This window comes from Garra rufa, chromosome 8 (genome assembly GCF_049309525.1).
Source record: "Garra rufa chromosome 8, GarRuf1.0, whole genome shotgun sequence".
NCBI lineage: Eukaryota > Metazoa > Chordata > Actinopteri > Cypriniformes > Cyprinidae > Garra > Garra rufa.
The window spans coordinates 50,954,253-50,977,925 of NC_133368.1; the positions used below are offsets into that span (position 1 = coordinate 50,954,253).

Genomic DNA, 23,673 nt, shown 5'->3' on the forward strand with positions numbered 1-23,673 from the left:
TCTGAGTGAGAAAAGAATTCTTGAAATTTGAGAGATGTAGTCATTGAATGCATTTTGTGCCAAAACAATGATAATTGATCCTCAGTTTAGCCTACATAGACTTCTGTTGTGTTCACTGTGTGAAGAGTTTTGCAAAAGTGACCTAAGTTTTGAGAAATGTGTCCTAGCATCTGTAAAAAATTGTAATGTAATGAAGAGACTCTATAACATCATGCAACTCAAAGCATTATGGGTAGAATCTCTCATCATTGTGTTCTGATTCATCAACACAGTTTCACTGATGATCCAGACCAAACTCCAAACCCAGGATAGAGCATCTGAGTGAATGTGGTCTGGACTGTGTGGATGAGGCTCTTTGTGTCAGAGATGCTGTAGAAGGACAGAGTTCCTGCACTCTCATCCACATACACTCCTACTTTACTGATAAAGCCATTCACTCTTGTTCTGCTGATGATGGGCTTCACAGGGAGATCAGTCACTTTGTCATTGTGTATGAATGTGTATCTGGAGCGAGAGCAGATCAAACTCCAGGACTGATCATTACGTCCAAACCAACACTCAAGACCTGATCCCTTCCTGCCGATGCTCTCATATGACACTGATAGAAACACACCATTATCTCCACTCCACTCAATCTCCCAGTAACAGCGTCCACACACACTCTCTCTACACAACACCTGAGGATACACATAAAATCTGTCTGGATGATCAGGATATGACTGTTTCTTGTCCACATGTGTCACCCTTCTGTTCTCCTGAGACAGACTGAGTTCAGTGTTTGCTGTGTTTGGATCCAGTGTGAGAAAACAGGCATCTGAATACAAGAATAGAGACATTTACAACAACAACAATCACTACAGCTGTGTGTGTGTGTGTGTGTGTGTGTGTGTGTGTGTGTGTGTGTGTGTGTGTGTGTGTACCTGGTATTCATCACGTTGTGGGGAAAACAGGCTTATAAATCACGTTGTGGTTATGAGGAAACAGGCTTATAAATCATGCAAAATGAGTTTTTTTGATGAAGTAAAAGTATGCACAATCTCCTGTGACTGCTAGGTTTAGGTGTAGGGTAGGTGTAGGGCGATAGAAAGTACGGTTTGTACAGTATAAAAACCATTACGCCTATGGAATGTCCCCATAAAACATGTAAACCCAACATGTGTGTGTGTGTGTGTGTGTGTGTGTGTGTGTGTGTGTGTGTGTGTGTGTGTGTGTGTGTGTGTAGCAACCAACCAGAATATGTTATGTAGTGGCCAGGGTCATGGGGTGGTGGCAATGATGTCGATAACATGTTTTGGGTGGTTTCTAGAGTGTTGCTATGCAGTTGCTAAGGTGATTGGGGTGGTGTCTAGGCTGTTGCTATGTTGTTTCCAAGTACACAAGGTGGTTAAGTGATTTAACATTGTCAAGGCATGTCATGAAATTGACTGAGCAGCCCTCCATCCCTCTGGAAATATTGGTGTCACTCCTGATACGGGGAAATTATTAAGTCTATGAAAATAACAGCATCTGTCAAAGTAAGTCTGGTATATTAACACACATGCCATATAGTGACTTCGGTCCATTGAATTCTCCAAAAATAATGCACACCCACGGTGTAACAACTCGGGTGTGCATCATTTTCGAAGAATTCAATGTCAATTATTCCTTACGCATAGTAATTCTGCAATTAAACGAATTACATAAACATCACATACCAAAAGTATAAAAATTACTTGAAAGCTGTTATCAGTAAGTTTGATAATGAAACATTACTTATACAGACAGTTAGCTTATTAGCTAACTTGCCATTAATGTAAACCTAATCATACAGTTATCTCGTGGGCTTATATCATAGATTTTTATTTAAAAATTTATTTAAAACCTACGGAGCCCCTTACGTGACCTGTAGAAGAAAACTAATTAATCCGTGGGGACGGTTTTGAAATTCGTTCCCTCAGTTTATAAACTGTACTCACAAATTCTTAAACTGTTCCCTCGGTTTAATAAATCATGCCCACGGATTAACAAACCGTACCCACGAATTTCCAATCCGTGCGCTCAGATTTTGTAAAACATATCCCTGGGATTTTGAATCCGTACCGACAAATTCATAATCCATGCGCACGCTTTAGCAATATGTTCCCACGTTTTTTAAACTGTACTCACAGATTTGTGGCCCCGATAAGTAGAAACAGTAGTATAAGCTGTTTACGTCATAATACTTAAAATAGTAATTATTATTTTAATTTATAGGCTAAATAAATGAGTGCACAAATGTGTTTGTTCATTCTTAACATGTAGACTCATATAAAATATGTAATATATTACATTGCATTTAGTTTGAGAGCAAAGGAATGACAACATAACCTGTACATTATTTGTTTTGAATTGCTTTCTTCTCCTCTCCAAAACTCGTTTTTTTTTTTTTTTAATTCAGGCAATTTTATATTTTGAAAATTATTATTAAATAAAGCAAAGCTGTTTAAGCAGCGCTCTTCACTTATTATTTTATTTTGGTACCATGCATAGTCCACACTTACAAAACATTCTTCTTTTTACATTCTTCTTTTTAGCGTTTATTTTACATGAATAACCAATGGGATAAAACACAGGTGTGGTGTTTTAGCAGCTAATCTGTTAATGATTACAGCTTTTCTCAATTGCTAAAACACAATTTCTAAAACCTTGCTCCATTTTCTGAAAGCATTAAACACAAAACCTCATCTTCAAGCACCATTTACAAAACCTCTTACTCCTCTTGCAAAATGGAACTTTTTGCCTCAAAACAGTTTTACCTGTGCTCAAAATCAAGCACTGTGATTCCTCACCTATACAAATACAATCTTTCTTGCCCTCCTCCTCTTCCTCTTCCATCTCCTCTTCCTCTTTCTTGCCCTGTTCCTCCTCCTCCTCTTTCTTACCCTTCTCCTCCTCTTCCTCGTCACCCACCTCGCATAAGCACTCGTCCTCTCACATTGTTTCTTCTATCCATTCTCAGACTTTCTCCTTCCCATCTTCAACACTCTGTTACAACCTGAACTGGCTTATATTGGTTGTGTCACATCATTTGAAAAAGTTACAGTAATATCAATTTTGAGTGGTTGTGTTTAACCAATGACATAAGTTCTTTTTTTGTATTTGATTGTTACCACTTGTGTTTACCAGTATGGATGATATGTGTATTAGAGTGCATAATGTGTTTTGAGAATGAGAAAGTGTTTAGAGTTTTGCTGAAAAGTCTAAGTTTGATTTGAAAATTGTGTTTTAAAATGAGAAATGGTTTAAGGTATTGACAACAGACTGTGCAATTAGCTAAATGAGGTCAGGCAACTGAGAACTTTGTTCAGCCAATGGGGTTTAGTGTTTTAGCAATTGAGAAAAACTGTAATATAATATAAACGCTAAAAAGTCTGTTTTGTCAGTGTTCCATGGTCTCATATACTATGAGAAATAAAGTTTAATAAATGCAATACAATGCATTTGGTGGAGCCACAAATCCGTAAGTACATTTAAAACCCGTGGGAACGGATTGCTTGTGGGTCTGTGTGATGTGTTTTTTTGTCTAAACAACTTAGTTAAGATTTTATATTGTTTGCAATATATTGTTTCCTTTATATTGTTGCATTCTCTAAAAACTCCTATACTCGTAAAGATATACAGAGACACTGAAAAGTTTAAACAGTAAACCCGAAAACGTCTCGGGTTACGTATGTAACCTTAGTTCCCTGAGGGAACGAGACGCCGCGTCAGGAACGCTATGGGGAACGCCATTGGCGGGCCGCACTCTGAACTGTGTATAACAACCAATGAAATGACGGGGGTGACGTCACAGGCGCGGTGACGTCACCGACCAGGAAGTATAAAGCACGTGCGTTTGAAGCCGGCGGCAGCTCTTAGGAATGAAGCGAGCGCCGCAGGGTGCGGGAATTATGGTCCGAGACGCGCCGTCTCGTTCCCTCAGGGAACTAAGGTTACATACGTAACCCGAGACGTTCCCTTCCGGGAACTCGAGCCGCGTCAGGAACGCTATGGGGAACGAGACTACCAACGCCCCCATAATTTCCGAGCCCTGCGAGTGTCTGCTCAACCAGGGTGGAAAAAGAGAGAGCCCTTGTCTAGCATTCCGCGGACAAAAAGGCCCTGAGTACTCGGCCCTCGGGCACACGAGGAATGGTAGTCTTCCTCTGTCTGGTCGCCAGCCAGAACGAGAGGTACTCCACGGCCCTCAGGCACACGCAGAGTCTTAGTCCTTTGTCTGGGAGTTAGCCAGAACAAGAGGGACCGAATGACCACTGTCTAGCACTCGGCGGACAGATGGTGTGGGAAGTCCTCGATCCGCAGACCCACGAGGACGGTGAGCTCGACCTCAAGGCTCCTTGGCCCTCGGGCACACGAGGAGAGGGTGATCCTTTGTCTGGGGGTTCAGCCAGAACAAGAGGGACCCAAGGCTCGGCCTGGAGCTCCGCCAGGACGCGAGGGAATAAGCCATTGTCTAGCATTACGCGGACAAGAGGGCACTGCAATCCCCGGCCCTGGGCTCACGGGGAAGACAGTAGGGGCCTCAGCCTGGTAGCCAGCCAGCGCATGAGGCACTCCTCGGCCTTATTTGAAGCCAGACGAGGAGTCTTAGTCCTTGGTCTGGGGAAAGCCAGAAACCAGAGGGACCGAAATACACTCGGTCTGATAGCATCCTGCGTCAGAGCACGAGGAGAATTAAGCCATTGTCTAGCATTCCGCGGACAAGAGGGCTGTGCAGTTCTCGGCCCTCAGGCACACGAGAACCGTGACCTCTGCCTGGTTCGCCAGCCAGTGCGAGAGGCACTCCTCGGCCCTCGGGCTCACGAGGAGTCTTAGTCCTTTGTCTGGGGGTTCTGCCAGGACAAGAGGGACTGAAAGAGCTTTTGTCTAGCTTGCACGGACAAAAGGTAGAATTTGCAGATCTCTTTAAAGTGGCGAAACGACTTCTCTTCTTTCCGCAGAAAGAATGCGCACTAGGCCGAGAGTACAGCCGAGCCTGGAGCGGCTCTGAGGTCGAGCTCGTAATACCTAACGAACGTTAGGGGCGTGGACCAACCCGCAGCATTGCAGATGTCCTGTATTGGGACACCTGCCGTCAGAGCCCTCGAGGCCGACAGACCTCGAGTAGAGTGAGCCTTGAGTCCCATCGGGGATGGGAGACCAGAGGACTCGTAAGCTGTAGATATGGCATCAATGATCCATCTACTGATAGTAGGCTTTGAAGCCGGGCCCCCTCTCCTTGGGGGGCCGTAACAGACAAACAATTGCTCTGTTCTACGCCACATGGCAGCTCTGTGGACGTATGCATCTAAGGCTCTGACTGGGCACATGCAATTGAACTTCCTGTGGTTCGGCTCCGCGAACGGAGGAGGATAAAACGCCTGCAGTGTTACTGGCTGCGGTGCTAGGGAGGGGACCTTCGGGACGTACCCGACCCTGGGATATAGAAAGGCCTTGGCCATCCCTGGGGCAAACTCTAAATGAGATGGGGCCACTGAAGGGCCTGCAGGTCGCCTACTCTCTTGAGAGAAGTGAGTGCTAACAGGAGCGCCGTCTTAATTGTGAGGGCGCGATCCGTAGACTCCTCTATGGGCTCAAATGGAGGCTTGCATAGAGCTTCTAGCACCACAGCGAGGTCCCACGTGGGGACCCTGGGTGTCACTCGAGGCCTCAGCCTGAGCGCACCGCGGAGGAACCGTATGACCAAGGGCTCTCTACCTACTGAGAGGCCACCCAAAGGGGCGTGGTAGGCACTTATGGCCGCCACATATACCTTTAGAGTGGAGTGAGCTAGCCCTGCGGATAGGCGAGACTGTAGGAACTCCAGAACTGTACCGACCGGGCAGTTGACTGGGTCCAGGTGGGGCTCGCGGCACCATCTCGCGAATAAGTTCCACTTAAGGCCATACAGTTTCCTCGTAGAGGGAGCACTGGATTGGAGAAGGGTCTCAACAACCTCGGTTGAGAGACCCGCTCCTATGAGTTGTGCCCCCTCAGGGGCCACACCCATAACCTCCACTTCTCTGGGTGGGGGTGGCATATTGCGCCCCCAGCCTGAGACAGGAGGTCCCTCCTGACGGGAATCTCCCACGGAGAGCCGTCTAGGAGAGATACCAGGTCCGAGAACCATACTCGTGCCGGCCAGTACGGGGCTACTAGTAGCAGCCGCACTTGAAACCGACGGACCCGTTCCAGAACTCCCGGGAGCAGAGCGATCGGGGGAAAGGCTTACAGACGCAGCCTCGGCCACGTCTGTGCCATGGTATCCAGCCCCAGTGGAGCTGGAGGAATACTAGAGAGTACCAGAGGGGACAGTGCGATGTCTCCTGAGTCGCAAACAGGTCCACCTGTGCCTGGCCAAACACTCTCCAGATCTGCTTCACCACATCTGGGTGAAGCATCCATTCCCTGGGCCTCAGCCCCTGCCTCGACAGGACGTTTGCTCCCACATTCAGATGTCCAGAAATATGGACTGCTCTCAGGGAGAGGAATTTCTCTTGAGACCAAAGGAATATCCGGTACGCCAGCTTGTATAAGGGGCGTGAGCGGAGTCCTCCTCGGTGGTTTATGTAGTAAACCACCGCAGTGCTGTCTGTACGGACCAGCACGTGTTTGTTTCTTAGGTCTGGGAGAAACCTCTTTAGGGCCAGGAATACTGCCAGCATCTCTAAGCGGTTTATGTGCCACGAGAGATGGTGGGCGCTCCATAGGCCTTGGGCTGAGCGGCCACGCATGACCGCCCCCCAACCGGTAAGGGAAGCGTCGGTCGCTAGCGTGATGCGGCGACCAGGCACTCCCAGAACCGGTCCCTGAGAGAGGAACCAGGGTTTCCTCCACATGGCCAAGGCACGTAGATAACGCCGCGTGACCTTGATCTTGCAGATCGGGTTTCCCCTCGGGGAGAACCCCCTGGTCCTGAGCCACCACTGTAGTGGTCTCATGTGCAGCAGTCCAAAAGGTATCACGTTGGAAGCGGCTGCCATAAGTCCTAACAGTACTTGAAACTGTTTGACAGTGAGTGACTGGCCTAGCTCTACTGCATTCACTGCGGTCAGTATGGAATCGACTCGTGCAGGAGACATGCGTGCCTGCATGGAGATCGAGTCCCACACTACGGCTAAGTAAGTGGTCCTCTGTAGTGGAGAAAGCACACTCTTCTTGGCGTTGAGTCTCAACCCCAACTCTTTCATATGAGCGAGAACAGCACCTTGATGCTGAACCGCTAACTGCTCCGAGCTGGCTAGGATGAGCCAGTCGTCTATGTAGTTGAGTATGCGGATGCCCTGGAGTCGCAACGGAGCCAGAGCAGTATCCACACACTTCGTGAAAGTCCGGGGTGAAAGAGCTAGGCCGAAAGGAAGCACTCTGTATTGGTAAGCCTTGCCCCTGAAAGCGAACCTGAGATACTTACTGTGCTGAAGAAGGATGGAGACGTGAAAATAAGCGTCTTTTAGATCTATCGTGACAAACCAGTCCTCGGACCTGATTTGTGACACGACCTGCCTGACAGTAAGCATCTTGAATTTCAGCTTCCTGACTGAACGATTTAGCAGCCTGAGATCTAAGATGGGCCGAAGCCCCCCATCCTTCTTCGGAACAATGAAGTACCGGCTGTAGAACCCGGATTCCCTGTCTTGAGGAGGGACCACCTCGATGGCCTCCTTCCTCAGAAGAGTTTCTACTTCTTGTTCCATCACCAGACCCTGCTCGGGGCTTACTAGAGTTGGAAATACCCCGTTGAAAGGTGGCGGCGTAGCGCCGAACTGGATAGCATAGCCTTTCTCTACAGTACGCAGGACCCAATTTGAGACTCCTGGCAGTAGTTTCCACGCTGCCAGAAAGTTCACTAAGGGTACCAGCCTCTCGAGACTGGTGTCTGGATTTACTCGAGGAACTAACTCGGAGACCTGTAACAGCGAACTGGCAGGAAGCTCCTGAACTAGCTCCTCGGGAGACCCCCGCAGGGGCTGCGAACTCTCCAGGGCCGCTACGTTTCCGGGCGGAACAGCTAGAGGATGTTCGCGGGAGATAGCCGCGCCCTGTAACACTGGCAGGGTTAGCTGACTCATCTCCTGAGGGCCACGAAGGGGTCTGAAACCCGCACCTGGAGGTACGGTGCAAACCCCCTCGAGAGGGGCTGCCCTCAACGGCCCTGAACCACAACCGTCAGGGCCGCTTAGTCGAGGACTTCCTTGACTGGAGGACGACCCTCAGGTCAGGCCTCTTCGTCTTGGAAGCCCCCGACTTAGAGCGTCGCTTTCCGGGTCCCCTAGGCAGGGCCGGGGGAGCACGGGCAGCAACGCTCTGCTTCTGTGCCTCACGATGGGAGCTCGTACACGGCTGAGGCTGCTTCTTTGATGGTGCAGCAGCCTCAGAGGAGAACACGCGGCGAGGAAGAAATGTTCTGAACGCCGCCGCCTGCTTGCGGGCCTCCTGGTGCCTAGCCACAACGGTATCAACCGCGGCACCAAAGAGGCCAGATGGTTGCAGGGGGGCGTCCAGAAGCGTGACCCTGTCCTTTTCCTTTACGTCGGACAGGGTCAGCCAGAGATGCCTCTCCGCGGCCACCAGGGCTGCCATAGACCGCCCAATGGCACGAGATCTGCAGTTTTCTGCATCTCTGTTACGCTAACTTCCTCGCCGCTGCTGAACTCCTTCAGCAGGTCAGCCTGGTAGGCTTGCAGGATGCCCATGGTGTGAAGGCAAGACCCTGCTTGACCTGCTGCCGTGTATGCCTTACCCATCAGGCCAGATGTAACTTTAAGGGGCCTGGTGGGCAAGGACGGAGCCTTCAAGGACGACGCCGAGCCGGGTGACAGATAGCCCGCAAGCGTCTGTTCAACCCGTGGCATCACCCTATAGCCATTCTCCTCTGCCCCCCCACATTTCCATAATTTTCAGCAGGGGAGAAAAGGCGTGAGGAGTATGGCTTCTCCCACGATCTCGAAAGTTCTTGGTGGAGATCGGGGAAGAAGGGAAGGCTCCGTTTTGGAGGTGCTGACTTTGTCCGCAGGAAGCGATCATCTAATCGGCTTTGCTGCGGCTCATGTGTTTGCTGTTGTTCTGCGGGCCATGAGATGTGTAGTTTGGCTACCGCATTAGTCAGCACCCCTATGAGCTCCTCATAGTGAGGCGAGCGTGATGGCGGTTGTGGTTTCTCAGATAAACTTTCAATGTCAACCTCCTCGGAGGAAGACAAGAGGAACTCGGGGACCTCCTCCCGGGGGGAAGAAACCGCAGTGCGGGCTTCCGCATCCAGGAGGAGATCGCTCGATCCGCTGAGTGAGGGCGGAGATAGGGGGTCACCCGTCTCCATACCCTCCAGCAGATCGAGCTGCAAACCCCACGAGTGCAGCCGCCGCTCCGCCTCGACGGAAGCAGGGCCAGACCCACGGGGCACGCTGGTGAAAGCCCCCTCCTCGAAGAGGGCTTTCCGGGAGCGAAGCACGCGCACCGGCAGGCGTTCACAGTGCTCACAGCCAGCCTTTTCGAGGGCTGACTGAGCGTGCTCCGCTCCCAAGCAGACCACGCATAAACTGTGTGTATCCCCACCAACAATGAAGCGTTGGCAAGGAGGGACACACTGTTTATGCGGGCGCTTCACCGCCACCAAACTCTTTTTCTTTAAAGGTTGTAAAGATGCCATACTACTCAAATAAAAGTGTGTCAAACTGGACACAAAAACAGCAGTATTGGCAAGACAGACACAGACACAGAGCGCTCTCGCTGAATGACAAAAGCTGCCGCCGGCTTCAAACGCACGTGCTTTATACTTCCTGGTCGGTGACGTCACCGCGCCTGTGACGTCACCCCGTCATTTCATTGGTTGTTATACACAGTTCAGAGTGCGGCCCGCCAATGGCGTTCCCCATAGCGTTCCTGACGCGGCTCGAGTTCCCGGAAGGGAACTGCTTGACATACTTGAGTTTGTCCAGTGAGCAGTTTGGATCCTCCAGTTTTTCAGAAAGCAACATGAGCCCTGAATCTCCTGGGTGATTGTAGCTCAGATCCAGCTCTCTTGGGTATGAGGGGTTTGAACTCAGAGCTGAAGACAAATAATGACAGCCTTTCTGTGTCACCATACAGCCAGACAACCTACAAAAACATACAATAGTCCTCATCAAATTAGTGTTTGTTGTTCTTATTAATATTGAACTGATTATTTAGTAAAAACAGCTGGTCACAAAAAAGATAATTTTGTGCCTATTTACTATTATCAGGAAAAAACAAATATTTCCCCTAATCATTGTAAATTGTAAATCTTAATTTTAAATGCAAAAATAAAGCATAAAAAAATAAACATACACTATCTAGGCCACACTAAGCATTAAGTGAGTTATGCATCAACAATACACAAAATATTATAGAGGAAAATCTTCACAAAATTTTCTAATAAATTCATCCAGAAATGTGTCCTATTATCCCGACCCAAATTTTTACACAAGCAGCAATTCAAATGTAATAAATATCCAAAGACACATTCCAAGACTTTGAACCTAAAATGCGTCGTGCTCAGACTCTACCTACGCAGTAAGTCTGTAAGTTCATTATAGTGCACTTCTGTTTTTATGCTGCACAGTACACATATAAAAAAAAATACCATTAAAACATGTTTTAACATGTTTCTTAAGACTCATAGCCAGATCAGCCTGAATCAGTTAACTGTGTTGGATTCTACTTAAAGTAGCCAAATTCTATTAAAATATTTAGGCCATATTTACAATTAAAAATACATCTCAATTAACAAGTGTCAAGTGCTACATCCAAACCAGAATTGGCCTTCATTTGTTTTATGATATATGGGTAGGGCTGGGTATCGAGAATAGGTTTAATTTTTGATCCTGTTCCAAATTTCCAGTAACCGGTATTTGATGAGACACGTGCATTTCGATTCCACCTAACGATTACTGCATTCGCATTCTAATGTATTTTTTAAACTATTTAAGTACAAGAAGAAGAAAAAAAGAACTTGTGCACTGTTTGTGTGCAGCACAAACATCTGAGGCGCAAACATGAAGAACAACGGTCCTATTGCGGGTTCCCAACCTGTGTCTGTTCTCAAACAGTTCTGTGTATTTTCACTGCAGAAAAGGTTGTTTTGGGCCAGAACTGACTTATCTTTCACATTTATTGACAATTTGAGAAAGAAAACGCATGTGTAAGAGTATTTTTAGATCTGTGTTCGGTGTTAAAGAGACAGCCGCCTGTCATTAATGTTAATCAAAGAGCAAAAGAAAATTCATAAATGCAATGAGGATTAATTAATATTTTAGTTTATTTTTTAAAAGAATATTATGCAGTGCTTTTAAACTTTTGATTTCAATTTCTGTACCTGACATTTGTTCAGTTTTATTTATTTATGCTATTGTTAATTGATTTGTTTGTTCTTATTTTCATATTATTTGTCTTTAACAATTTAATGTCTGAAATATATATTAGTCTAGTTATTTTTTTATTTTTATTTTTGTAAAACCATAGGTTAAAGAAAGAATAAAAACATCTAAATGTTTGACTTAAAACATTTTTAATGGATTTTTTTTATTAGAATCGGAATTAGGAATTGATCAAATTCAAACGTTACCCAACACATTATTTGGGGCATACTTGCCATGTCAATGTGGGACAATTTTAGCCTGGAAAAAATCCAGACCCTAATCTATTAAGATGGGTCTGGCATCGAGCAATGAAAAGGGCATAACTCGAGGGGCGGCACCAAGCATGCATCTGAAACTCTCACTGCACGCAATTGGATAATGCTACGACCAATCAGTGGGTTTTCACTAAGCCCCATACGCTTAGCCACCAGCGGAGCTAACTGATAGATTAAACTCCAGCCGAATCCAGTCGGCAAAACAGCAAAAATGTCCTTCTTGCAAAGTAACGATTCGAGCGTGGTTTTCTGTTCCTCTTTTATGAAAAGCCAAGTCTAACCCGTTCATTGTAGTGGCCAAAGCCGTTTCAAACAACTTGTGTTCATCTGTAGCCAGAGTGTCTTGCAGAGACAATTCAAATTGTGCTCTCGCGAGACCTCTGTATTTCGAGGGTAGGACAATTTAGGCTTGCACACTGATTAGTCAATGTTGACTGCTGTATATTTGCAAAAAGTGACCCTAATTGTTATTATTATTTGCAATATTTGTCATTTAAATGTGGGCAACTTTAGGCTCACGTCCACATTAGCAAGTGTTTACTGTACCATATCTTTGCCAAAACTGGCCCAGAAACGTTTTAATATACCTGGGCCACATTTTCTGAAACCACATTTGGCTTACACCCTGATTACCGTATGAGTAGCATTTTGTTAATAATTTTATGGAAAACCAGTTACCTCAGTATCTCTATCTGACAATTTGGACTCTTCAGTCCATCAGAAAGAAGCAACACTCCAGAATCCTGCAGGTCATTGTTACTCAGGTCAAGTTGTCTCAGGACAGAGTTTGAGGATTTCAAAACTGATGACAAACTCCCACAAGACAATGCAGTGAGATTACATACGGGAAATCTGAACAAGAACACAGTAATTGCACACAGAATTAATCTCAACAGTGTCATTTATTTTATTAGTTAATTATTTTTTTTTATAAAGAAATGAATGAATAATCAAGTATTTTAAACTGAAACCTCAACATCTCCAGCTTAGAGTTTGGTCTCTTCAGTCCATCAGAAAGATGCTTCACTCCAGGATCCTGAAGGTCATTATTACTCAGATCCAGCTCTCTCAGGACAGAGTTTGAGGACTGTAAAGCTGAAGACAAACTTTCACAGGACTGAGCAGTGAGATGACACCCATACAGCCTGTGAAACAAACAAAACAAACAGCCATATTAATGTGAATTTATCAGGTTATTTCGGCAGTGCATGTTTGTACCAAATAGCACTTTATAATAGGTATACATAAACAAAGCACTTTTAAAAAATTTCAAACCTATTATAGTTCATTAGTAGTTTATAAATTGTAGTTAAAAGAATATAGACATTGAAAGAATATATAGAAATTGTGAGTTCATCATTGATGGCACTGTAATTACCATTTTACAGATTACTCGTATTTAAAGAGTTAGATAATGCTTTGTTGACAATTCATTATCCACAGATTGTTCTCACTTTAGGCCACAGAAAACCTAATAATGTCATATAATAAGTATTTTAAACCAGCCTTTATTGGACATTAATTGCATTGATATTGTTACGGTGCGGTGCTGGATGAGACGAGACGATACGCGATTTAACAAACACAAAGTCTTTTAATATAATCCAAGGAACTGACAGATCAGGAACACGAAGAATCTCCACACACCAAACGTGAAACATCAAGCAAAGACCGACAGTAAACTCAACTCAAAGACAGACTTATAAAGGGTGGCTAATTACAAAGACAGGTGAAACAGATAACAAGGACTAAACCAAAGCAGACAGATTAGCAGGGGGAGACAATGGGAGAAACCAAATACATGACATGACTATGACATTACGCCCCCCTCCGCATAGGCGCGTCCTCGCGCCGTACAAAACAGAAACAAAAAACAAAACAGACTAGAGGGGCGGCAAAACAGAAAAACAGAGTCCATGGAGGCTTAGGTGGAGGACGCAACCCCGGGAGGGGGGCCAAAACAAGAGTCCAAGGGTTAGACAAGACAGTCCAGGGGGGCGACGACGGTGGGAGGAGCCAGGAAACAGACAGGAGGGACCCGGAGCAGGAGAGACAGACCCAGACCACAGCCATGATGACGGCCCACGGTGGAGCCGACGGAGGGAGGAGCCATGGTGGAGGAAGGACCGCCGACTCCAGGGGGCCGACTGACAGAGGCGGAGCAGCTGGCAGAGGAGCCCGAGGCGGAGATGGAGAGCCGAAGATCCGGGGCGACACCGCGGATCCGGAGGGCCAAGGCGGAACTGGAGGCTCTGACGACCGAGGCGGAGGCGGAGTTCCGGAAGTCCGCGGCGGAGCCGGAGCGACAGAGGATGGAGGCTGTGCCGAAGGGAGGGAGGAGTCCGAAGGAGCCGGTGGGACGGCGCGACGAGGCACAGCCGGAGGAGCAGAGTCCTGAGGTGACGGAGGGACGACGACTGACCAGGGCGGAGCCGGAGAGACGATGGAGCCCGGTGGAGCTGGTGGACTGACGGGCGACGGTGGAGATGAGGGCGTTGAGAGCCGTGGTGGAGCCGTAGGGTCGGAGGGCCGCGGTGGAGATCTGGGCTCTGAGGCTGGAGGCGGAGCTGAGGGATCCTCCAGCCATGACACCGATGTTGACTGGCAGCCCTGCGGCGAGCCCACTGCACTGATGGTGGGCTGAGGGTGAGCAGAGGGGCTGACAGGGGACAGCGGTGGCCAGACGGACGGAGACATGAACAGAAGAGGGGGGGTGGGTGGGAATTTCTGACAGACAGGTTGGACATGACAGGGAGGTATTTCTGTATTTAAGTCAATTAAATCACCAGAGTTATTGTCCATAACTTCAGAAAAGAAGTCAATCAAATCCCCAGAGTATTTATCCAGCTCACCCCCAGCGGTGTTGCAGTGGGCAGGGCTCTCCATTGCCCTCCCTTGCTCCACGTTGCTATCCACCGTCGCGGATGTAGATGCCGGCTCACGCACCTGATCCGACGTGCAGGACTCTGACTCTGTCGCTCGTGGCTCAGGTTCCTCCGCGGTGAAATCGGGCTCACACTCCGCATGTCGGGGTGATGTTTGGCTGGGCTCTGGGTCTGAAGTGGGGCTGGTGTCATTCTCCGCGGTCGACGAAGTTCTGCTGGACACCAGCACCCACTTGATGTACTCGGCGATGCTCTCTCGAGGACCCTCCCCGGACAGCCGCGCTTTGGAGGAGTTGTTGAGTCCTTTGCGATAGAATGTGCACAGGCAGCTGTCCGGGTAGTGCGTGTATGGGACGAGTCGCACAAAGTCTCTTGTGTGATCCTCGAGAGAGCGCTCCCCCTGCTCCAGGAGAATGATGAGGACGGCGGGGTTATCCATGACAAAACAGAAAATAAACACTGAGAAAAAACGGGGAAAAAAAGCAGGGGAAAACGCCGTGAAAAAACTGTTTAGGTCGGTCTTTCACTGTTACGGTGCGGTGCTGGATGAGACGAGACGATACGCGATTTAACAAACACAAAGTCTTTTAATATAATCCAAGGAACTGACAGATCAGGAACACGAAGAATCTCCACACACCAAACGTGAAACATCAAGCAAAGACCGACAGTAAACTCAACTCAAAGACAGACTTATAAAGGGTGGCTAATTACAAAGACAGGTGAAACAGATAACAAGGACTAAACCAAAGCAGACAGATTAGCAGGGGGAGACAATGGGAGAAACCAAATACATGACATGACTATGACAGATATTTAGTGTTCCTTGAAATGTTTACAAATACAAATACTTAAACATAAAAACCCACATTGAGTTTTTATGTTTTATGGGAACATTCTATAGAGATAGTTATTTTTATACTGTAGAAACTGAATATCCCCTCCCCTCAAAGCCTAACTGTAAGCCTACACCTAATCTTAACTGATGTATTTTAACAATATGATCTAATAAGTATTTGTATGCATTACATATTGACAGCATTATGCTATTTATTTTTTTGTGGTTATGTGTAATTTTGCGCATAGGCTTCATGTATTTGTTTTTTTTTTTTAAACTAAATACTAATGCGATTAATGACCAATAAAGGTTGGTTTTAAGCACTTAATTAACCGTCTGGTTGTGTTCGGGTCAAATTGACCCGAAAAAGATTTTCATTTTCCCAAAAATACTAGTTAATGTTATCGCCTTGGACTCAAATTTCCTGACTTTGTTCACACAGGGTATAAGTACTTCTCATAAAATTAAAAAAAATATATATTTATTTTTTGTTTTTATTTATGTTCTCACTGTTCTCAGGTCAAATATTTATATGTGATTAAAATGCGATTAATTTCGATTAATTAATTACAAAGCCTCTAATTAATTAGATTAATATTTTTAATTGAGTCCCGGCCCTAATTATTATATATAAAAGGCGGAAATATATTATTTTTTGTAATTATAACAGAAGTTAAGTAGATGTGGTACTGGTGTGTATGTTAAATGTTATACTCTTATCTATGAAGGGTATGGTCCAGAAAGGGGCAGACATTGACAAAGACATTATTTGTTTACCAAGTCGACGCAAGAGTGCTACTGCGGTGCCTCGAGCAAACCCAAAACACCCTTAGTATAGTGTGGATACCTGTTTATTGCCTGTATTTAACGTTGTTGGATTATTTTCTGGTTTATTTTCCCTTTTTGTTGTTCCTTTGGTACTTTAGATTTTTGTCATTTGTTGTGTGCATTTGTATATATTCTTCACTGTGGATGAACTTTCTGGCACTGTAAATAAATTTCACCTTGCATGAAAGTGCTTCTGTGAGTAAGCCATCATATTTACGTCCTTCACGGACTTACATTTTTTCCCCGAAGGCGAGCTAGTGAGCTCATCTTCATCACAACTGATGCATAGTATCTGCTATATCTGCTATAGTTAACTATAGTATAGCTACAGTTATGACACACCTATTTATCCATATATTTATACATATAGTGATTCAGTGAAAGTGAATGTCAAACCTCAGTATGTTCAGTTGACAGTGTGGACTCTTTAGTCCATCATAAATCAGCTTCACTCCTGAATCCTGCAGGTGATTGCTACTGAGGTCCAGCTCTGTCAGATGGGAGTTTGATGATTGTAGAGCAGAAGACACAGTTTCACAGCATGTTTCATTAAAACCACAGCTGTCAAACCTGCCAGAACAGAATGTTTAGCCAGATTCTATAGTAAATTTTTTGGCAATAACTTATTGTACTCTTTATAATCAGGGAAAATATTTCACATAGTATTTTGAGATTTATTTTTTCAGTGATGTACAACGAAAAAAGTTTAATTGAACAGCAGGCACTGAAATTACTCACAGCGCTTTTTTGCAGCATCTCACAGCTGGAATGAGTCTCCTGTTGTCTGCTTGTGATGATGTGAACCTCTTTGGGTTGAACTCATCCAGCACCTTCTCTGACATCAGCAGTATGTAGGTCAGCACTGTGCACATTGAAGATGAGAGGTCTCTTCCTGGGTGTTCATCTGAACCGAGGTAACTAAGGATTTCATTGTATAATGAATGATCTTTGAGCTCAAGTAAGCAGTAGAATAGGTTGATTGAAGCTTCATCTGTGATATTCCTGTTTTGAACTTGTTTAATGTATTCAGCTGTTTGTCTGATGCTCTTTGTGGTGTCTTTAGTGTGTGTGATCAGGCCTTTGAGCAGATATTGACTGGATTCCAGTGATATTCCCATGAGAAACCGCAGGAACAGGTCCAGATGTCCTCTCTTACTCTGTATTGCTTTATCAGTGGCTCTCATTATTAAATCACGAAATTTCAATTTTCTTATAAAGAATTTAAGCTTTTGTATGGCTGTAGTTTGTGAATCTTCAAAGAAAAACCGAAGCTCTCGCTTGTTCTTGTTCAGGTAGCAGACAAACACATGAACTGCTGCGAAGAACTCTTGAACACTCAGATGCACAAAGCAGAAGACCTTTGTCTTATAAAGTCCATCTTCCATCTTAAAGATTTCAGCAATCATTCCTGTAAACTCAGTGTTTTTACTCACATCAATACCACATTCTTTCAGATCTCTTTCATAGAACACAATGTTTTTCTTCTTCAGCTGTTTAAATGCTAACTTGGCTAACTTCAAAATCATCTCCCTATTTAATTGTAAATGCTCTAAATGTTCACTTTCTTCTTGTTCATCATACTTCTGACTCTTTATGTTCATCTGTATCCGCAGGAAGTGAATGTACATTTCAGTGAGTGTTGTGCTGATGTTCTCTGCATTGTTCTTGATTAGAATATTTTTAAGTACTGTGGCCGTTATCCAGCAGAACACAGGAATGTGGCACATGATGTAGAGGCTACGAGACATCTTAATGTGTGAGATGATTCTGGAGGCCAGATTTTCATCTGTGATTCTCTTTCTAAAGTACTCTTCCTTCTGTTGGTCCGTGAATCCTTGCACTTCTGTAAACAAACCCACATACTGAGGAGGGATCTGATTGGCTGCTGCTGGTCGTGATGTCACCCAGACTAGAGCTGACGGAAGCAGATTTCCTTTGACCAAACTTGTAAACTGCACATCTACAGTTGCTCTTTCCTCAACAGTGTTCAATGTTTCGCTTTTAAAGTTCAATGGCAATCGACTCTCATCAAGTCCATCAAATATGCATCAAATAAATGCTAGCTTACATTCCCTATATAACTTTGATTTCTCCAAGTCCTTCAGTTCAGGATAAAATTTCAGCAGGAACTCATGGAGATTGACATTTCTGTCTTTAATAGTGTTTATCTCTCTGAATGGCAGCAGAAACACACAGTCTATGTTCTGATTGGCGTTTCCTTCTGCCCAGTCCAGGATGAATTTGTGCACAGAGACAGTTTTTCCAATGCCAGCGACTCCCTTGGTAAGCACAATCTTTTCCTCATTGTTTTTCCTCAGTTCATTAAATATATCATTGCATTTGATTGGTTTGTCCTGTCTTTTTTTGCTCTTGAAAGCATCATCAATCTTCAGAATCTCATGTTCCTGATTGACATCTTCCATATCTCCCTCTGTGATGAACAGTTCTGTGTAAACGGCCATGAGATCTGTGTCATTTTCTTTGCTGCCCTCAAAAATACTTTTTGCTTTCTTCTTCATGTTCATTTTGTGAGTTTCCAAAAACTTATGCAGCATCAAGTTCTCTGTTAAAAAGACTGATCAAATTGAATAAAACATGATGAAAAAGGGAAAAAAAACTTCTCATGTTATATATAAATTACTGTTGAATAAAAAGATTTGGCATTTTATGTGGGAAATTCTTTCCCATGAATTTATATATACAGTCATGGCCTTGGCAAATATAAACAAAAATTAATGTAAAAGATCACAAAAAACAAACCATTAAAAAAAAAAAACTCTAAAACAGTTGAAATTGGGGATTAAATCTTTAATTAAATAAATTAAAATTGATTTTTACAGAATTATTGACACACATTTACTGTATTCAATAGTTTTGGATTACAGCTCTTAGTCTCTCCTATAATGCCTGATGCGGTTGGAGAGCACCTTGCAAGAGATCAATCATTCTGGACATGACTACAAATCTTGAATAATCTAATGCTAATGTGATTTGTAAAGTAAACTTTGTGCAGAATCTATAGTTAATCCAGTGGTTCCCAAACCTTTTCTGCCGGGCCCCCCTTTTCGCGGAATAACAAAATTTAAGATAGATTGCATAAAGATTCCATTTGGATGTCAGTAACAACAGAGACTGTGGAAAAGTGCGTTAAAACAATGTCAGAAAGAATGTAAGCTCTTACCAAGGCCAAAGGAGGCGTCCAAAAAAATTTTTTTTTATTTATTTGTGTTATTAGTTTTTTGGTTATTATGTGTGAATAAAGACAATTTAGTCGTTTGTTATTTGCCTAATAAAATGACTATACAATTTTTAGTTCTAAAAAAGTTTTTGATAATAAGTTTGTTAAGCACTGTATACAGCTACATAGTTTTATAAGGATTTAAACGGAAAATAAAACGTACAAATACTGCCCCTTTTTGATTGCCAACGGCTGCAGCCTGAAAAGTGCAACGTGAAAGTGCAAGGCTGATGCTCTGTAGCAAATTCATACATACTGTATATAAGTGAGGCATTTTAATTTAAATTGAAGAGACAGGATTTGCGTGACGCATCGCACAGCATGCTCCTAGAATCTGGTTAAATAATATATAGGCGTCAAAATAAAAGCCCACGTGTTCAAGCAGTTTGTGCGAATCTGGCGATAGATCGCGCATCCACTGACTTAGTACGTTCTGATGAAAGGGTATATATAGGCCATGGCTAAACAGAAAATGTATTTGCGTGGTGCCCCCCCTGGACGTGGTGCCCCTAGGCACTTGCCCAATTGCCCATATGGTTAATCCGCCTATGGTTACAGCACAGTATGTGGCGCAATTGCAAACAGGAAAAGGTATACGTAGACATTTTTTGTCGGCACGTTATTTGAGCAGACTTTGCTTTTTCGTTGAGCATAAGCGGTACACGAGTGGAGCATTCATATGGGCTGTGAGCAGCTCAACGGAACGCACATTCATAGAGCAGAATACTGTTCAGAGCATCACACATTGAGCAGTGCTCGCTGAAACTGCCGGTTGGTGAGGCAGATAGTTTCGGCCGTTTATCTTTTTCGAATCTCTATAAAAATCAGCTGACTGTAAACTAGCCTTGCCGCACCGCCCTTATCATAACTCTGCGTCCCCTAGTTTAGGGAACCACTGAGTTAATCCAACATATGCTTTTACAGTTTTTAAGCATTTAGTTTTGCATCTGTTTCAGTATTCAGATCAACTCTGACAGTCTGAGCACAGCTGATCATATTGACTGAAAGAGCACGATGAAAAGATTTATCGCTATTTTTTTTCTTATTCACATTTTTTCTTATTACCTCCTGTGCGTTTATTTTCTAACTGTTCAGCAAGATGGTTCTGGTTCATCTTTTTCAGGATTTTCATTGTGATCTCCACAGCTGTCACTGGTCCAAAACGATCCAGCATCTGATCCCCTGTGTCAGTTGCACTTGCTTTCTCCAGTACAGAAGCTGGAATAGGTCCATCTTCTCTTAAGTAGCTCTTAAATCTCTTCAAAGCTTCTTCTTCCAGATCATCCAGTGTGTTATATAGCAGTTGTTTAACAGATGCCATCATTCACCGACTGCTGTGGAACATTAAAAAGTTCTTAAAAGGTTAAAAAGTTTTACAATAGGTAACGCTCACTGAACACTTACTAAATAGTGCCTGAAACTGTATTTTTCTATGCTGAAGTTTCAAAAAATGATAACCACCAACTTGAGGAGATCATTTTTAATTTGAGTATTTATTACACTATTTCCTCTAGATGGTATATTTCACCATTTGGATGACTATTAATTTCCTTCTGTTAAATCCATAAGATAGGTATTTTATTACTTGAACCAAAAACCTCTATGCATAAGGAGACATTTTATTTATATATAAAATAGCTCAAGATCACTTTACATAATACATTTCAGTTTAGTGGGGGAAAAACATAAATACAGTAAGTGACACTGACTGTGAAAAGACAGTCTTCTTGTTTCTTCTTCTTTTTTACATAAAATCATCATTCATAAGATGAAGAACATTCTGTGAAAATATAATTCTTGATGTTTAAAATTGATTAAGGCCATGTCAAAAATTAAACTAAATTAATTAGTAAAATTAATGCTTGAAATCAAAATTTAATGCTTCTAATATCTTATAATTTAGATTTTAGCCAGGATTTCACAGAGAGGATCACATATGGATCTAGAAGACTATGTTTACTTCTACAAGGATGTCTTACATATAAAGCCCTAAATGTCGTAGCTCTCTAGATTATTGATGGTGCCTAGAAAATCAAAGTCCACATTATATGCATGTGTTTTTTTTAGCATATGCTTTTATCCAAATAGTATCAACACAAGCAGTTTTTCACAAGAAGCAACATTATTTGCCGTACACAACGCAAATTTTCAAGTACCAACTAGATTAGAACTATAGAAAACGATAATCACCACAACAGTGACTTCAAACAAAACATATTCAATATTAACTAGAAGTAAAATTTCCAGTTACGACTTGTAGACGTACGAAAGTAATGAAGTGGAGTGCCCAAGTGCTATCATTCCATTGACTTTGTGATCACAGATGTCAGGTGTGGGCCTAACATTTTCTGACATTGCTTCTGCTATGAAGTCAACAAACTGTCCTTAAGATGTTCAGATATATTTTCAAAGAGATTTTCCCAGGTTGAAGTTCATCTGTTCATGCCATTATTCATAGCTCCCTAGAATATAGCTGTGCTTGCCATGTTTAAACATACTGTAGTCTAGCTATTGTTAAACAAGCATCATTTTGACAACATGATCTGAATAAATACAAAACCATCTTAAACCTCTTTTATTTCAAGTCTTGAAAAAAGTTTATTCTCATATTTCTTCTTAAAGGGATAGTTCACCCAAAAATGAAAATTACCCCATGGTTTACTCCTCAATAATTCCCTCATATATATGACTTTCTTCATTAAGAGAAATCCACTTGGACTCTATTTTAAAAATGTCCTGTAAATCAATGTTTTTTGTAAGAAAATTGTTTAGAAAAGAAAAATTCCTTTAAAGGTTTAATAAAGAAAGTTATTTTAAAAAGCTTATTATATAGTGCGAGCACGCCTCCACCACAACCTATGACCACAACTGACACTCAGAAGGCACAGGATGTTCACAAGAAAGGAAAATACACTTTCTGAGACTCTTTCAATTCGTCTTTCTGAGGTGAGTCTTACAATTTATAACAAATAAATATGTTTGTAAATGTATAAAATAAAGTAATTTAACTCTGTAGAAAAAAGCTAAAACCATTTTTGTAATGTTTTTGTGAATTAAGTACTGGTGGCGGATGAGAGTTACCATAGCAACCGCAGACACAGCTGCTGGAGATAATGAGTCCGACATTTCTCTCCCTTTCTCGTCAGTTATACCAAAAAAAGTTCAACAACTGCGTCAGACTGATTAAGTAACATTATCCGCCGTCTATTTAAAGTACATTTGTTAATATTTATACCTCTGTGATTATGGTTTCTTTCCTTAATTATCTGAATTTTTTGGTAGCTAATGTTATGCTAGCATAGCACATCTGTTTATAATGATTGTGAACACGGAACGTCTTGAATGCTTTTATTCATATTTTGCTGGATATTCTATGTTCTCATTAATAATTTCAGTATATTTTTCTCAAAATAAATCAACTGAATTCATTTCAAGTGTGTATTCATCGTTCACAGCTGTTGGAACAGCCTTCACATTAGTTTGGGCAATTTAGGTCATTAATTAGGCTAAACTACTGCAAGTCCACCAATAGAAATTAAATAATAATAAAAAAATACCAACTGATTACCAGCAAAACACTATTGATCCACAACGTTGCCACGACGTCGCAGTTACTTACTGGCTGTCACATCCATGTTCTGTGTTTTCCCCCAGCCTTAGTTCGTGTGTTTCCTTATATGGTCAGTTTCCTGTTCTTGCTATGTTAATTGATTATTCCTCACACCTGTGTTCCTAATTATCCTTTGTATTTATATTCCTGCCTGTTGAGTTCTCGTTTGTCTAGTCTACAATGTGATACCTGTGTTTAAGCCTGCTCCTAGTTTGTATTCTCTTTGTTTTAATTTATTAAAGTCAGTCAAACGTATAATCTTTATCTACTGCGTCCTTCCTATACAGCGCACTGTTACACTGGCAACGTCACAAAGTTTGGTCACCAGATTATGTTGCAATTACGTAACAGTTACGTAATTTTGTAAGCTGGGTTGTAAGAATTAGTAATATAATTTTAAGAACCGTGTAAAAACGGTACCATATGAGAAGGCAAAACTGGTCAGTTAACCTCAGTTTGTGACTATTATAACCATCAAGTCTAGTTACAGCTTAGTCACATTGTTTGCACAGCCATTTTGTAATTTATTTTTATGTGTTGTGTTTATAGGGATTTGGGAGAAATTGCAATACATGAGGGTGTATTAAAAATTTGAAGCAGTGGAGGCCAGCTGTTATTAACCACCTC

The 23,673-nt window shown here is 43.1% G+C and overlaps 1 pseudogene; it reads right to left on the bottom strand.

Moving 5' to 3' along the window:
• Positions 1–263: 263 nt before the first annotated feature.
• On the bottom strand, positions 264–20,757 carry LOC141340248 (NACHT, LRR and PYD domains-containing protein 3-like; annotated as a pseudogene).
• Between the last annotated feature and the right edge of the window lie 2,916 nt (positions 20,758–23,673).